The sequence below is a fragment of the Sebastes fasciatus genome, chromosome 14 (genome assembly GCF_043250625.1).
Source record: "Sebastes fasciatus isolate fSebFas1 chromosome 14, fSebFas1.pri, whole genome shotgun sequence".
NCBI classification, from domain to species: domain Eukaryota; kingdom Metazoa; phylum Chordata; class Actinopteri; order Perciformes; family Sebastidae; genus Sebastes; species Sebastes fasciatus.
In genome coordinates, this window is record NC_133808.1 from 31,968,169 (window position 1) to 31,985,426 (window position 17,258).

General features: G+C 40.9%; 1 protein-coding gene across 4 annotated transcripts in view; it reads left to right on the forward strand.

Annotated features, from left to right (window-relative positions):
- The window catches only part of sema5ba (sema domain, seven thrombospondin repeats (type 1 and type 1-like), transmembrane domain (TM) and short cytoplasmic domain, (semaphorin) 5Ba), a 220,391-nt gene that overhangs the window by 43,839 nt on the left and 159,294 nt on the right, over nucleotides 1-17,258 (forward strand). For all 4 annotated transcript variants that reach the window (XM_074657944.1, XM_074657943.1, XM_074657946.1 and 1 more), the window contains exon 2: nucleotides 1,389-1,453. The gene's annotated coding sequence lies outside the window, so the exon portion shown is untranslated. The remainder of the gene's footprint in view (nucleotides 1-1,388; nucleotides 1,454-17,258) is intronic.

A 17,258-nucleotide genomic window follows, 5' to 3' on the forward strand; every position in this document is an offset into this window, starting at 1 on the left:
ATGTGAAACGTGTTTATAAAATGTATTTTTAGTGTGCAGAAACCTACAATGCCAACATTCTGGCGACTGGGTGGTGCTACAGAGAGAAGATTTATTTTGAACCAGCTTCGAAGAACTAAAACAATCCAGACTCGTGTCAAATGGTCTTCTGGATAACTCCACGTATGAAGAACGGGGCCCCGGCGTTGGTTCTGATGTCATCAGTGTTGTGTTAATGAAACCACAACTCTGACAGGCGTGTGTGATGTAAATGAACCTGCAGTCGTTTATTTGGTCGATAAAGTTTTACTGAATCTGAGTCGTCCCAGACGGTGTTTGTCTGACTGTCTGGTGTTGGAGCTGAAAGAGAATAGGACACTATAGGTCACAGACTGAGCAGCCGTTTATGAGAATTCTTCCTCCTCACTTGTGTCAGTGAATAAAGCCTGATCCCACACTGACACCGGAGATTACGGGGAGTTTTTGTGTTTGAGCGGACACTTCCCGCTGCTCAGCCCTAAATTCTCCGCTGAGCTCCGTAGAAAATCCCCTTTACTGCATGTGTGTACCTGTCTTTGTGTTGAGTCTCAGCATCCAGCTGGCAGAAGAACTGGATTTTAATTAATTAATTAATTAATAAACAATGAATCGTCATTAATGATGCAAAAATACCATTCTCTGGTTCCAACTTCTTAAATGTGAAATGATGTTGCTGCATCATTAGATCTCAGTCTTTTCAAAGTCTTCTAAAAGTCTTGTAGTGTTTGTTGGCATTAGCAGAAGTGATCAGTCACACTGGAGCGATCAGACAACAACAATCAATCCCTCTTTGATTAATATTTGCCGCCGTTCTCTTGTGGAAGTGAAGGAAGCAGCAGCAGCACATATCACGGCGGTCGACGCCGCAAGAGGGATGGCGAGTCTGAGCTGCTCTTTCAGGTTGCCGTAGAAACCAACCCAGGGCCATTTGTTCCAATTTGCTGTGCGGCGTTGAGATCAAAAAGCCCGGAGCCCAAAGTGCTCTCTGCATATTAGCGTCTGCGTTTGATTCAACACAAAGTCGGCTCCTCATTTACATCCATACTGCTGATTTACAGTATGTCTTCTACAGGTGCTCTTCTGTTACACGGGGGTTTAATGTGTTTGAACTTTGAAGGTTGGGTATTGTCCGGTGAGGCCTTCACTTGATGTAAAGGCATCTCGCAGGTCCCTCTTTTCCCTTCCAGCCCCCCAACAGCATGAAGTCTCCCTTTAAATGCCATTCCTGCTCCGCCTCCTCTGCTCCATTGACAAGTTGGCGGTTTGTTTACGAGAGCGCCAGCTCTTCTTTGTGGCTCTGCACCGTGCAGCTATAGTGAAAGACTAACCCTCCCCCTCCTCTCTCTCTCTCTCTCTCTCTCTTCATCTAGAATCAGTTTGAAAAGGACCGACGGCCCTCTCAGCCCCCTCCCCTCATCCCAGTGATGCTTAGCTGGTGAGTTCACTTTCATCTTTCTCTCTCACAAACTTCTCATGCTGCTTTTACCTGACTTCCTGCTTTGTGTTTGTTACACAATTGTTTTTGATTTGTGCTCAATTTTGCTGCCAAACTTTCTCTCTGGATTTCTCTACGAAGATGAACAGCTATTATTCTTTTTCTCTCATTCTCACTTTCTCTAAATGTGTCTCTCCCCCTCCCCCTTGAAAGTCTCGGAGGCCTCTGTAGTAGAAGTTTTTTGGTGAAAGCTCTTTTCTATTCTGACTGATTTGAAAAGCAGCGGTGAGAGTATGGCAGTGGGGGAGTGGAGAGAGGAGGATAAGCAGGAGAGATGGAGGGAAACTGGTGGAAGCAAAGCAAAGGCTTCTTACAGGCTGCTAATAGACGAGTTTCACCTCTCTCTCTCTCTCTCTCTCTCTCTCTCTGTTTCTCTCTCTGTTTCTCTCTCTGTGTGTTTCTCTCTGTGTGAATGTGAATCAGTGAATCACTCCGCTGCAGACAGCCTCGAGCCTAATTGACACTGTGCCATGAAATCATTGTTCAGATGAGATGTGACACGACGAGTGCACAATCACCTCGTGACATCACCTCCACCAGAACAGACTGTGAGCAGAGGCGGTCTGGACTACGAAGCAGGATTTGGGGTTAGCGAAGTAACTTCAGGATTTAACCCTTCAGGGTTCTCAGTCCTACGACCCTAGATCGCCATGGTAACTGATGCTGACCTGATCCAGATAAGAGATCAACTCATATAAAAGCACCGCCTACTGACCGATCAGAGCTCGGTGCGTGGATTGTAAAATAATATTACACAAGTCATAATCCAGACTAAAAACAACACAGTTTAAACTGACAGATGCAGGAAGGACAGCTGGCTGGATGCTCCGGATGTTTACCGCTTTGAATTAGGTTTTTATATTTATTTTCTTACTTGTTCTCAAGTCCGTTTAAACTTTTTAGAAGTTTTAGATTTAAATGAATAAATCCTTTAATTTACGCATTAACACATCGGGAGTTTCTTCTTTTGCCAGCTGTTCTTCCTGCATTTGGCAGCTTTATTTGTGTTAATTTAAGTCTGGATTATGTGTTTAACTTGGTTTATAAAATGTACCGCTCTGTTGCTCTTGTGATTGGCCACATGCTGTAAAACCCCTTTCATGTGAACGCGCTCGTAGCCATACTGAGAAACCCTGGGTTGATAACCAGCGTCGTAGGACCATTTAGCGTGATCCCGGTTGAAGATACCCTGGGTATGTTGAACTGGTTTGTAGTACAGGCGTCTGATAGAGGCGTTTTGGTACAACATGTTGACACAAAAGACAGAAGGCTTAGCTTTACGCTGCAAAAACAATGAATGCTCTAACGATTTTATTTTACGTCGATTTAAACACGACAATGCAAACACCGATCTCCCGCGGCCATCACGGGGCCATACTCCACCGCGCCACCGTGCGCTGTCACTGTGATTTGTACTGCACCTCACGTAAAGTTGATGTGAAAAACAGAAGCTATTTTTTTTTTTTAGATCGATGCGACTTCCTAACACTAGCTCAAAGAGTTTCATGTTTTGTTTTAGTTTTTTACCGTGGTATCGGATTGGGTATCGTGGAATTTCACTGTTATTGGAATTGACTATTACATTTCTAGTTTCATGCATCTACAAGTCGTTGCATTTCTTACTCCAGGAGTAACAAACAATAGTCCTCTAGTGACGAGGACGGCTCAAAGAGTCGCTTCTATTCACAGAAGATGAAGTGGATAAAATCATCGGTGGCAGGCGTTGAATATCCGCTCAAAGATATTGATCTTATAACTGAGTGTTTGTGCTTCAAAATAATATACATTTCTGTGTAATTGATTGTTCAGAAATATTCAAAATAAACACCAAGTGCAAAACTAAACAACGAAATAATACTACTTAGATCAGACCTAACAGAGCTGGAGTACTTCCACATCTAAAGGAATGTCTCTTTGAATGTATACAGTCTTTTTTACATTTGGTACACACACTGTGAAAGGTCACGGGGTGAAGTAGATACAAAGTGTTTGGGGGAGCAGTTTGAGTGAAAGACACAATGGTATCTTTATCTTCTTAATATTCTGAATTACTTGTTGAAGGAGGATATTTGTCATAAAACACGTCAATGACAGAAAGGCTGTTTGGTTTACTTGATAAATTGCGATGGTGTTATTGCTTATACTTTATATTGGTACGCCTCCACCGCAGCGAGAGGTCGACAGTAATGATCCACTTCTTTCCCCAAGAAGTGACAGTTTCTCAGGAAGTTAGTGTCCTTTTTGACATTTTAACAATGCAAAGGAAAGCTTGTGATAAAGTGCTCCGTAAATTCAACAAAGGTAAATGAATATGAACCAAACGTCCTCGTGGACACCGACGATCAAACGGATCATCAATAACGTGTAATTGTTTAATGTGAAACATCTAAATGCTGGAGATCAACAGTAATCAAGCTCCGCTTTGTTTGCTTTGAAATGGCATAATTAAGACTTGATGTCGATCAATAGATCATACACATTCTGTTATCTTCCTCCAGGCGTAATTATTAGAGATTATGTGAATAAACACGGACATGAGAATACTGAGCAAACATCGCCTGAAGCCAGTCTGTTGTCGTCCAAAACATTTGTTATACTCGTCTATCGGCCAATCAGTGGAGAAATAACTGGAGAATAAAATATCATTCATGAACTGCAGCAGATTCAGATGACAAAAGAACGTCTATATACAAATACAAGATAATCAGATGTTTTCATTAGGGCTGACAATTGATTACAATATTTAATCGGGATTAATCACAAATTAATCACACATATTTATCTGTTCAAAATGAACCTTAAAGGGAGATCTGTCAAGTATTTAATCCTCTTATCAACATGGGAGTGGACAAATATGCTGCTTTATGCAAAATGTATGTTTATATTTATTATTGGAAATCAAATAAGCTGTTTTGCCATGTTATGATGTGAGCATATAGTTTTATTCTAAATGCAGTACCTGTGAGGGTTTCTGGATCAATATCTGTCATTGTTTTGTGTTAATTGATTTACAATAATAAATATAAACATACATTTACATAAAGCAGCATATTTGTTCACTCCCATGTTGATAAGAGGATTAAATACTGGACAAATCTCCTTTAAGGTTCATTTAGAACAGATACAAAAATGTGGGAATAATTTGGGACTAATCACGATAAACTCTGGACAATCATGCGATTAATCGTGATTAAATATTTTACTTAAATGACAGCCCTAATAATAAGTGATTTAACTATTTTAATTACTTCATCAAAGTAATGTAACTTACAATAAAGCTAAAAACACAAACTTAAACCAACTAATATTGATTATCGTCAAACTTTTATTAAAAATTCTTTAAAATAACTTTAATTGAGACCGAGCAACAGAATGAATGTTATATTCTACATATAAGCTTTTTTACTGAATCTGAATATAATCTGAACCCCTTTGTAATCGCCAACATCTGGATTAGTAACTGTAATTGAATTACATATTTGTTCATAGTAACTGTAACTGATTACAATTGCATTTATTTTTTGTAATTGAATTACGTAACTCTATCTATCTAGGTACATTTAGAACAGATAAGAAATGTGTGATTAATCACGATAAACTAACAATCATGTGAATAAATGTAATTAAATATTTTAATCGCTACAAATACCACAATTTAAAAAGTGTTGCATTCAAAATACTTACTTAAGTAAAAGTATGTAAGTATATAATCAAGAAAAAGTATAAAAGTAAAATTACTCACTCTGCAGCCAAATGTGCTTTTTAGTTGTTACATTATTATATATTATAATATTATATTATTATTATTGATGCAGTAACAAGAGCTAAACTATTCACTTTCAATACTGTTGGGTACATTTTGAATAGATCAATAATTTGTGATTAATCATGGACAATCAAATGATTATTATTAAACATGTTAATTGATTGGCAGCCCTACTTATTAGATTTATTTGGTAACAATATATGAACTAAATCTCTTGTGATCGCGGCCTTGAATAAACCCGATCTTGCTCTTTTTGGGATTAGATTTAACTTTACTGGCTCAAACAGAAACCTTGTAGAGGAGCAGCGGCCAATTTATCATGAAAAGCCCTCCGATCTCTCTCTCAGTGTTTAATATCCCTGAAGGCCGGCCCTGGCATTTGCTTACGTTGTGTTGTTTTTACTCCCCCCTTCGCTCAGCTCTCGCCTCCTTCTCACTTTACTCTGCTGCTCCATTCAATTTGTGGCCTTAATGTCGTTTCCCTAATACGTGTCGTTGGAGCAGAGCGCCGGCGATGCTCCCTCTCTGGCTGCTCGGAGGAAGCTCCTCTTTGGTTTCCTCTGCTCCTCTGGGAGGAGATCAGGGGGCTCCAGTCGTGGTTGGCATGTCGTCTCCTCCAGCTCCGCCGTTTGTTTGCTGATATTTAGTTCAGGACGACAATAAGCCGGAAGAAAACAAGCTCCTTTTGGGCCAATAAGAGAGAGAAGGGGTGTAGGGAGAGAGGGACAAGGGGGGACGGGGGACTCATCCCTGGATGGGGGTTCTCTTTAAGGCTTTCTGTTTGTGGCCCCTAGGGCCGAATTAAGGGAGTGTCATTATCCTTGGCAAATTACCACGCTGCCTTTTGTGGTGCAGCCACGGTACATTAGGGCGCCTTAAAACGTGGCCGAGCCGTGCCCATTCAGCTCACAAAGAGAGGGGCCGCTGGCAGATCCTTGGCCTGGCTCACAGAGGAGGCATTCACACCACACCGGGGGGATGGTGACGCTGACGGAGAAGGTCTCCTGAGATGAGTTAACATCGCATGTGACATGGTCCCAAAACCAACGCCAGCTCGTGATGTCATCACTCGGTTTCACCTACCAGCCGTGGATCTGGTAAGGCGACTCCAGAACGTGGTTTCCATGCCCGTTCTGTTCTGTCAGAGCTGCATGTATTCATCCATTACCCATACCAGGACTTGGATCCAGGCTTTCAGTGGACTAATTGCTAATTAGCCGCGTAGCAACAAATCAACAGCTCGCTACAAATTACCTCCTTTTTTCCTTCAACTTTTGGGATTTTCAGTCGCCCCCTCGAGTAAACTCCAGCTGCTGTCAGATCTCATCTTACCAGTCTCTGGTGAACATCACAGTTGATCTGTATATTACCTGAAGCAGTCAGAGTCACCGATGAGCTGTTGGCTTGTATGAACAGAAGCAGACCTGTATGTTACTGGATACGTACTCTTTTTAAATCTACCAAACATCTTTCCCAAGATGAAACCAATGATTTATGGCTATGGTTTAGTGCTGAAACAATTAGTCAATCAATCCTCAGAAAATGAAAGGTTCCATATTGTCTTTTTTATTATAAAGCAGGTTTTAGTGCTGTATAAATACTGTAAAAGTATTGAAACGCTCAATCCAGCCGTCCGGATTCCTGTAATTTTGTGACGTCACAAATATTCAATATTTAGACAGTTTTGAATGTAAACATTCTAAATATGTCCACAATTTATTTCCGGTTGTAGCAATCGCCTTCAAATAAAACTTGTGAGCTTGTGTTTACAACCTGGGACGTCGTGTACACGATATGTTTGACGTTCAAGTGGTTAAGTCGTGAAGAACACCGCTGCTAAGCAACGGCAATATTAACGTTACTGTCGGCGTCTAGAAGCCACAGAGGATAACAATTTAGCAAGCTAGCAAGTGGGTAACATAATGCAAGAAATGCAAAGACATAAAGACGTAAAGTTGTTGGGAATATCAACATTTTCCTCAGACATATTATAAAATTAAGAAGAAAACCAATATACGACTAAAATTACAATATATGAACTTATTATGCACAAAAAATGAGCTTCCATAAGCTCCACCATCTCTGACAACGTCAACAAACACTTCACAACTCCTGAACTCTGAGCTTTCAGAAGCTTTCCACCTATGAGGTCGTGAATACCACCAGAGGGGAGGGGGGCGTTCATATGGACTCTACTGGTGACCACGGGAAACACCACCACATCTGAAGGAATCATATATACAGGCATATTCAAGCAGACGGTATGACAAAAACAAAGTTATTTTTGAACATTAAAACACTATATACACTCACTGGCCACTTTATTAGGTACACCTTGCTAGTACCGGGTGGTCTTCATCTGCTTCAAGGTTGGACGTGTTGTGCGTTCAGAGATGGTATTCTGCATACCTTGGTTGTAACGAGTGGTTATTTGAGTTACTGTTGCCTTTCTATCATCTCCAACCACTCTGCCCATTCTCCTCTGACCTCTGACCTCTGACATCAACAAGGCATTTCCGTCCACACAACTGCCGCTCACTGGATATGTTCTCTTGTTGGGACCATTCTCTGTAAACCCTAGAGATGGTTGTGCGTGAAAATCCCAGTAGATCAGCATTTTTTTTAAATACTCAGACCAGCCCGTCTGGCACCAACAACCATGCCACGTTCAAAGTCACTTAAATCCCCTTTCTTCCCCATTCTGATGCTCGGTTTGAACTTCAGCAAGTCGTCTTCACCACGTCTAGATGCCTAAATGCATTGAGTTGCTGCCATGTGATTGGATGATTAGCTATTTGTGTTAACAAGCAATTGAACAGGTGTGCCTAATAAAGTGGCTGGTGAGTGTACGTTCTAGTAGAAAAACAAAATACAAGTATGAACCTGAAAACGAGCACAATATGGGACCTTAAACTATCGCAATTTTGGTAACAGATAAATTGTCACTATAAAGCAAAAATGCCAAAGTTTCTGGTTGCACCTTCTCAAATGTGAAGATTTATTGCTTTTCTCTGTTCTAGTGTTTAAAAAGTTAACTAATAAATATCAAATCGTAACACTTCAAAACCGAAATACATATCGAATCGGCACCCAAGTATCGTGATGGTACTGAATCTGAAGATAGGTGAATCGTCCCAGCCCTATTATTTTAATTTAAGTCCGTAACTTACATGCCAAACGTACTTATCTTAAGCTGAACCATGACGCTTTACTGAACCTAACCAAGTAATTCTGTTGTGTTTTGTTTCAATTCACATTGTTGAGAATGCAGGTTAGTTGTATGGGAACGTAAGTTTGTAGGAGAACACTGGTATTGCTTTAAGATGCAAAGTGATGAACAGGTTCCTGCAGAGTTTGACCTGGTCAATGCTTTAAAGCTTCGGGGGTCATTTGAAATGGTTGGATGAACCCTCTGAATCCACTGAGAGGAGGAGTTCTCTAAAGCATTAGGAGCTGATCTGAGAAGGAAGGAAGGAGTCTGTGAAGGGTTTCAGCTGTTGCAGAGGGCTTGCAACATATAAATGTCTGTCAGTTATGGATGGCATCCGCTACAAGCTTTGGTGGAAGTTTAGCCTTCAAACATCAGCGGGCAGAGCTCAGACTCAGTGCAGAGCGATCACAGTTGATCCTCTGGGCCTGAGACGGTTTGAATCCAGCTTCCACCAAACGCCCGTGAATTCACCATGAGCTCTAATGTTAAAGTCTTCAAAGGAAACTAAATAAAGAGGCAGCTGAAGGCACCGTAAAGCTCCCGGTGTGTGAAATGTTTGCCTTTATTTATCATCTAATCAACAGGCAGCTTTACCTCGCCCATCGATGTCTCCCTCATTTTATTTTCCTTCCATTACTTCCCATCGTTGTTTCCTGGTTTTATGAACTCAATCCCTCCTGCTGAAGTAGATGAAGGAAGGGAGGAGGCTTTTGTCCAGGGGCCGCGGTGGAAGCCATGAGCCCGTAAATCCTGCACTGATCTTTGGATCATTAAGCTGTGAGCCCGGAGTCCTTTGGTTCTTTATCACCGGGTCTGGATCCCAGTCCATAATGGAGGCTAACTGGCTAATGATTAGCTGTCTTCTGCAGCTGCTCCTGAGCTGCCCTCCTTTCTGAACGCTCACAAACACATAAATCTGGCCTCAAATACTTTGATTCGTCTGACTTACTGTCTTGATATGTGAAACTATTCTGCAGCTATTGAGTTTCCCACAAAGCTTGAATGTAAATGATTGCGTTTAAGTGATGTTGATTTAAACTATTGTGCGTTTTGAGCCGCTCGTGTCCCTGAGAAATTGTAAAGCCATTCATGTAACTAGTACCACAATAGACGGAGAAGACTGTGCTTGTGAATTTAACAGCAGTTACCTCGTCTCTTAGTGCTGCTGCTGAGCAGATTGCCTTGTCTCTAAACAGTCTCCAGGTTTATGGGGCTGAGAGGAAGATGATTGGCTTCTGTGAGGAGAGTAGAGAGAGTAGAGCGAAGGCAGTGTTGTGGATAATGATCGCCTGTTCTTCCTTGATTACTTTTGGTTATTCTGGAACTATGTGAATGCGATGCATCTCCGTCTTTGAAGCAAAATAACAAGCAAAATAACAATGATCATAGTGTCTCTACTTACAAAGTTAACTTTGAAATAACTCGTTTTGAAGAGAGACTATGTCAGGCTTTGTGAGGACATCAGATCAGGTTAGGAGTCTCCTCCAGCACGGGAGCTGATCTGATCGGAGCACCGCGGCAGCACCAGGTGGAGGATGATCTGCCTTGTCTAGCTGTTGAAAAGAAGATTGTTGTGCAATCAGTAGTAACCACATTTAGAGCATTTACATCGTTTTTTGTGACATCAATTTGGTATTGAACAATTGACCTTTTACTAAGTCAGTACACTGACTGGCCAATCGTAGCGTAGCATCGACCAGCTTCGACCACGGTCCGACAACTATCCGGCTCTGCTCCATAGACTCTCATGCAATCATTTCAGATGTTCTACATTTTCAGGCTGATTTTGTGGATTTGGAGCTCGTCATGTTGTCATATCAGCTTGTCATGAAGGAGGTTAAATAACGCTCCAAACTTACGCTACATTATGGTGAGGAAAAACTGACATGTCCATTTTCAAAGGCAGCTGTTGTTGCCTGTTGGGCTGCAGTTTGTCATGTTATGATTGGAGCATATTGTTTTATGTTAAATGCAGTACCTGTGAGGGTTTCTGGATCAATATCTGTCATTGTTTTGTGTTAATTAATTTACAATAATAAATGTAAACATACATTTACATAAAATAGCATATTTGTCCACTCCCATGTTGATAAGAGGATTAAATACTTGACAAATCTCCCTTTAAGGTTCATTTAGAACAGATAAAACATGTGCGATTAATTTGCAATTAATCATGATTAAATATTTTAATCGATTGACAGCCCTAATATATATATATATATATATATATATATATATAAACTGTATATATAAAATGTACTTGACTTGATTGGTCTCTGATGGGATGCAAACTCCAGTCTTTGGCATCGGTCTCTGACATGCAACATGTCACCATGTCCACCACGTCCTTATCTCTGCCGTCAAGCTCACACTGCTTTCTGCACTAAACGTTGGCGATTAGCAGATTTGGTAGAGAAGCTGGGCTCCTTTGCAAAATCACAAAATGTCTTTAGTGTTACTGAAAACAAGATGACTGAGCGGGTCTTAAACTAGCTCTTGCTCTCATGTTATATGCATGTTGTAGGTAACATATGGAGCATGTAACCCCCTGTAGTCTAAACCCTGCTGTAATGTGTTGACTCTAAGATCCTATTAGAAAGCATTGATTTATGTTGGTAAACCAGCCCCGCCTGACTCCACTCATCAGAACTCAACTGAGAGAACCACTCTGCCTCTCCTCCGCCCGTCGGCTGTGGTCTCCTGGCTGTAAACTTAATCATTGAGTAAGGATTAGCGGCTCTGTGTGTTTTCTAATTATAGACCTGGACTGTGGGGTCAGATCCAGCCCAGCAGGCCGTCAGCCAGCGGCGGACTCACAGCTACACTTTCACACGTTTATTTCTGCGTCGTTAACTCACCATCTTTTTATTTTATTGTTCTTTATTTTTCTTTTCATCACGCCATGCTCTCTCTTTTCCTCCCCCTCTCTCTCTCTCTCTCTCTCAACAAAGACTTTTCATTTGGATAAAATAAAACTCAATGAGGTAGCTGTCAGAATAAATCACTTCCTGTATCAGGGAGGAAACGAGGGATCGCCTGAAAGAAAAGGACACCACGTCTTTTTTTTCTTTTCTCCTCCAGACAATCAATCAGTTCCCTTTCACGTCTTTCACATCTTTTTTTATTCTTGGAGAACAATAGGTTTGATTAACCCCTCTGGGAAAGCTCATTATCCATTTCCATCACAAAGGTGTTGGTAAGACACGCTTGAGTAAAGAAAAGTTAGATGAAAGGAATATATTGATGCCCATGAGCTCTGAGAGACAATAATAGAAAAGTGATGGCTGCCAGTCTCAGAGTAAGCATCCGCTTTAACAGCAGCCCAGATGTGCATCCTGCACAGAGGAGTAGTCAGGGATGTGTTTTAGATCATTGGGACTGCTTTGTGTCCAGTCTGTGAACTTTAAACAGAAGAGTTGACGGATGCAGATGTGTGTTTTTCTGACATTAAAATGTAAAACAGTGGATTGAATTATTTACTTATGAGTTTATTTTTATGATCAGACCCCGTTAGGTTCTTTCGGGGGTTCCATTGTTAAGCCGAATCAATTTCACATCTTCAAGGGGACACCCAGGAAATGACCCAATCCATTACTAATCAAAGCACCTTATTGAGCATCAGATTAATGTGTATATTTATATTTTATCAGTCAGTTGATTGTCGATTGTCGAGGATAACTATATATTCTCTGCATCATTTCATGATGTAAATAAATCATGATGAGGAATGCTGACATTTTGGGAAATACGCTTGTTAATTGTCCTGATGTGAACACAGCTTTGTGACATTAGTTGTCTGCATACATGGGTATTTAAAGTAGCAGTAGGACCGGGCCATATATTGATAATATATCACTATCGGGATATGAGACGAGATATCTTAATATGGTATAAGTGTCTTTTCCTGGTTTTAAAGACTGCATCACAGTAAAGTGATGTAATATTCTGAACTCACCAGACTGTTGTAGCTGTTCTATTATTTGTCTTTACCCACTTAGTCATTATATCCACATTACCGATGATTATTCATCAAACATCTCATTGTGTAAATACTTTATGAAAGCACCGAAAGTCAACCCTACAATATCATCGCGATATCGACATCGAGGTGTTTGGTCAAAAATATTGTGATATTTGATTTTCTCCATATCGCCCAGCTCTAAGTATTAGTCATTTATTTAGTTTTCTATTAACAGTTTTCCGTGAGGAATGTGCATCATAGAGAATAGATAACAATAAGACTTTAAATTAAATAGGAATAAAACAACATAAAAAGGTGGAGGCTGAAGTTTCAGTTTGGAAAACGCCACCTGTGCCACTTTTCTGTCTTTCCAATGTGCTTGTGAGGTTGTGCTCCCAAAAGTTGAGCTATTTTTATCTGGGGTGCAGCCGTCACGGCTCGGAAAACATGCGCATGGGAACGCTTGCGCGCCGCAACGGCGTCGCTCTCGCATTTGAGCACGCCTGCCACGCAGCTACATTGACGACAAAGTGACAAAGGATTTGAGTGCACAAAAGGAAAGGAGCATGTGTACGGCCCCTTAGGCTATACCAAAACAAGACAAAGCAAAAACAGAAACTAAAAAACACATTTCTTTGGTGCCTATACCTATACCCCCTGGTGGACATGAGAAGATGACACATTTACATTTCATGAAGCCTCGCTGTTACAGAAGCAGTATAATCTGAGCTTCACCCAGAGTCAGATGAGAAGACTGATATCAGTTTTATCTCTGTGTCCTGGATGGGTTCATGTTGCCTTCAGCTTAAAGGGTAACTTCTTGACTTTCTATGCACCTTCTTCAACCTGGACAATACTGAAGCTGGTCCAGCATTGAGGGAGAACGCTGTTTCTGGCAGCCGCAAAAACGAGCTGCAATTTAATAACATCAGACAATTTAGAGTCTCCAATTTCTTCCTTCATGTCTTTGGACGCCATAAACAACCGGTCGTCCTCACGTGTCTTTGAACTGACTTTGTTGGCGCTCTCATACAAACCTTAAGGGCATATGGATTTGATTTCAGCTTTTCACCTAGTTATGCCATCTTTCAAAAGAAACATCCACTTCCACATATCAGAATGGGATTACATGTAATCCCTGCTCTTGCTCAGGGTGACCTCGTCTTTTTGGTAGGAAAAGGTTTCCTTGCAGAATTAATTACTCTGAGGTTTGGGGCTTTCCTTGTATTGTCGATGTGTGGGTTCTTTTGTGTTCCCCCACGCTAACGTTCGGGAGCAGGATTAGTTCTGCTCTCTGTGAATATTGAAGTGTAGAAGGAGAGAAAAGGAGCCTTAATTGAAATGTTGTGGCTATATTAAAGTAAAGAGGCTGCTGCATCAATTAGTTAATGGTTAGGCTGGTAATTAGATGTTTGGAAATGGTTGTCTTTGTGCAGGTGACTGATGGTTGCAGCTGGAGAAATGCTCATGTTGTTGTTGTTCCCCCACTAGAGATCTGGGATGCTTCGACTCTGGCACATTATAAAACCCTCCACACACACTGTTTGATGAAGATATCCTCGCTGCAGCTTCCAATTCACAGCTCAGCTTGATCAAACTGCTCATTTACTGAACTAATGAGAAAATGAACTGAAATGAAGGAATCATTTGGTTGTTGTATTTCATCAAGAGAAGAAGCTGCATTTGTCTTTCTGCGGCGTGCGATTATATCACAATTACAGCCCAGCGCGGCCCCCTACAGGCGCTCGGCGAGGGCGGCGACGGCTCCCTTTTGGAATCCTAAACGTGGCGTTGATGTTGCGTATCAGGGCGGTAAACAATACCAACCAGTGATCAGCCTTGTTTTCATTTTCATCACCAAATTTCCTGGCATGATTCCTGGGTCACGCATCAAGAAGGCTGTAACGAGAAATTGTGTTGTGAGACCACATAGCAATTAAAACAGGATACAAGACGCTTTCTTTTTTTTCTTTTTCTAATTACATCACAATGGATTTAATTATAGCTGCATGTTTTGCAAACCAACAGTGTTGCAAATAGCGTCAGGCTGGATCGTCTGTCTTTTGTTTATGACAGGATGTTCCCTCGCTCTCTGGACTGTAATCAGTGTTTGAAGAGACATGATATGGGAACCAAACACTGGCGCCGTTTGGGAGATATAGAGGAGTTTATGAAATGGAACAAATAATCCGCTGCAGCCTTTACATCCGTCTGTGTTTCATTCTGACACCAAACTGTCTCGAAAGAATAGAAATTATTTACATATAATGATCTTTTAAATGAGAACTTAAAGCGTCCCTTCAGCTAGTCAGACGTAATTCATTACCACGGCAACCAGATTGCATCGTTTCTCAACCCAGTTTAGATGAAACCAGCTGGATTTTGGGTTATTCCGATACCGATACCAGAATCGGAAATGCGTCCGATACTGCCTAAAATACGGAATCAGGTATCGGCAGGTAGGGCTGCACAATATGTGTTTTTTTTATCGTCATTACGATGTCATCTGTCGCCATAAACACATCATGAAAGACTGTAATATTACACTCTTGATTACTCTTGATTTTTTGAGTTAGTTGAAAGAGTATCAGTAAAATAAAACTACATTATAAAATCATTGGTGAAGTTTAATGTTCAATTTGTTCAATAAAAGAATGTTGGAAATAATTTCTACTTTCTAATTTCAACTAATTAGTTGTATTTTAGCAGAATGCTGAAAGCAGTAGAAACTGAGTACACTTTCATATCTGTTAATTTATCGCAAGTAATATCGTTATCGCATATTAAATATTTTCCTCATATCGTGCAGTACGCCAGTCTATGCACCGATCTGATACCATCATTTATTACACAATTATGTATAACATACCGTTGCTATGTATAGCAGACCGTTGCTATGTATAACAGACCGTTGCTATGTATAACAGACCGTTGCTATGTATAGCAGACCGTTGCTATGGGCGCAGTTCTGATGTCGGACTCTGGCGGACCGTTTTTGTGTCAGATTATTTATGTGTTAAGTAAGTAGCCGTTTAATAAGCGTGATAATGTACAGCTAGCGGGTCATTGTTGTGAAATAAACCCCTTCAAGGCGATGCAAGACCGGGGTTTATTTCACAACAATGACCGGCTCACTGTACATTATCCACCACTTAAAATGATAAATCGTACGACAACAACTTGGCAAAAAAAGCTTCAAACTTGAATTACAATTCAGGTGTTAACTATTTTAATGCAGCAACAAACTGGTCAAAACTTAAACAGGAGATAAAAAAATACAGTATATAGAATACAAATATAGAATTAATTAGAATAGATCGGCCCCATTGTCACCGATATCTGATCCGATATCTGTATCTGTAAACAGTGTTGCTGATCACCTTAGTCCGAAAATGACTCAAATAAATATGAAATATCATAGAAATGCTAAAGTACACTGGAGGTGGCTTTAAATTTAAATGTAAACCACTGCTGAGCTTTGCGTGATGATCTCACTCACACTCGTCCACAAAGTTTGGATGCTTCAAATAAAAACGAAGAGGAAGTTTCCTTCTCAGAAGTTGAACCTGTGACAGTTCAAAAGCATCTGAGACAGCTTATTGTGCTTCCTCCCCAACACTTCCTCTTCCTGCTTCGCTCTGCGTCTTTGTGAGAACAGCAGGGTCTGACAGCCGCGAGCCGAAACACTGTGAAGTCTGTGAAATGGAAATGGCTTTGTGGTTCCTTCTAAACGTCCGACCACTTTATCTCTGGCAGTGTGTGTACGTGTGTGTGTGTGTGTGTGTGTGTGTGAGAGAGACGTTGTTTAGACGGCGCTACATGTGTCCAGATTGTGAGATGGACTGCGTTTGTCGGAGGATCCATCTCCGCTGACAACCGGTGATCAGATTTTTGCTTTCCTGCTCTGTATGCAAATTATCACTTCCACAATGTTTCCTCCCAAGCGGCTGGATGTTCCCCGAGGAAGGTGCAGCGTATGAGCCATTGTTATGGGAGACAAACTGTTGCCTTGTTCTCCTAAAGGGCCCATTATGTCCTGTACAGCCTCCACGCTGCAGATGCAAAAGTGCCAGAATTAGTATTACTAAAATATACAGAAGATGTCCAATTAAAGAAAATCAAGACACCAGATGAGGAATTATGTTTTGGAAGAATGTTGTTCATCCCTGTAGTAGAGTTTTCCTTTCTAATTTGTCACATATCTGTGGATGCTTTGGTGCAAAATCATGCAAGGAAGTGGAGTGCATTATAATAAATGTGTTGAGGGCGGACATGACGAGATGATCACCTGTTAGAGACACACTGAGGAGACAAACAAGTGCACATTGTCTCTCACTAAGTCAGGAAAAGAATAGACTTTAACGACTGAAAGCAGAAGGGTGTCGTCTGTCGTGAATTCCACCAGGCATGTTTGTTCCCTCAAGATGTGCAAGATGTGCATGCTACTACGTTTCTTCAGTCACTGACTGTCACATGCACACTCATCTAATCTGAACTGGGTTTTTATTCCCAATGGAGTATATTCAGATTAAGATGTGTGATATGTTGATATTATTCATTCTTTGGACATGAATACATCACATTCGCAATATGAGTCTCACTTTTTAACTGCAGTTTGCGACACACGGCCTCTTGCCTGTTAACAGTCAGCTCTGTGTGTGTTGTACACAAACCAACCGGCCGACAGTTTGCAGAAGAAAAGAAGGAGAAACATGATGGATATCAACAGGTTTTTGGATGAATATCACAACGCCGATGCTGTGATGTTGTGAAAAGTTATCACTATTTGTGCAGTATAACTTGTAAC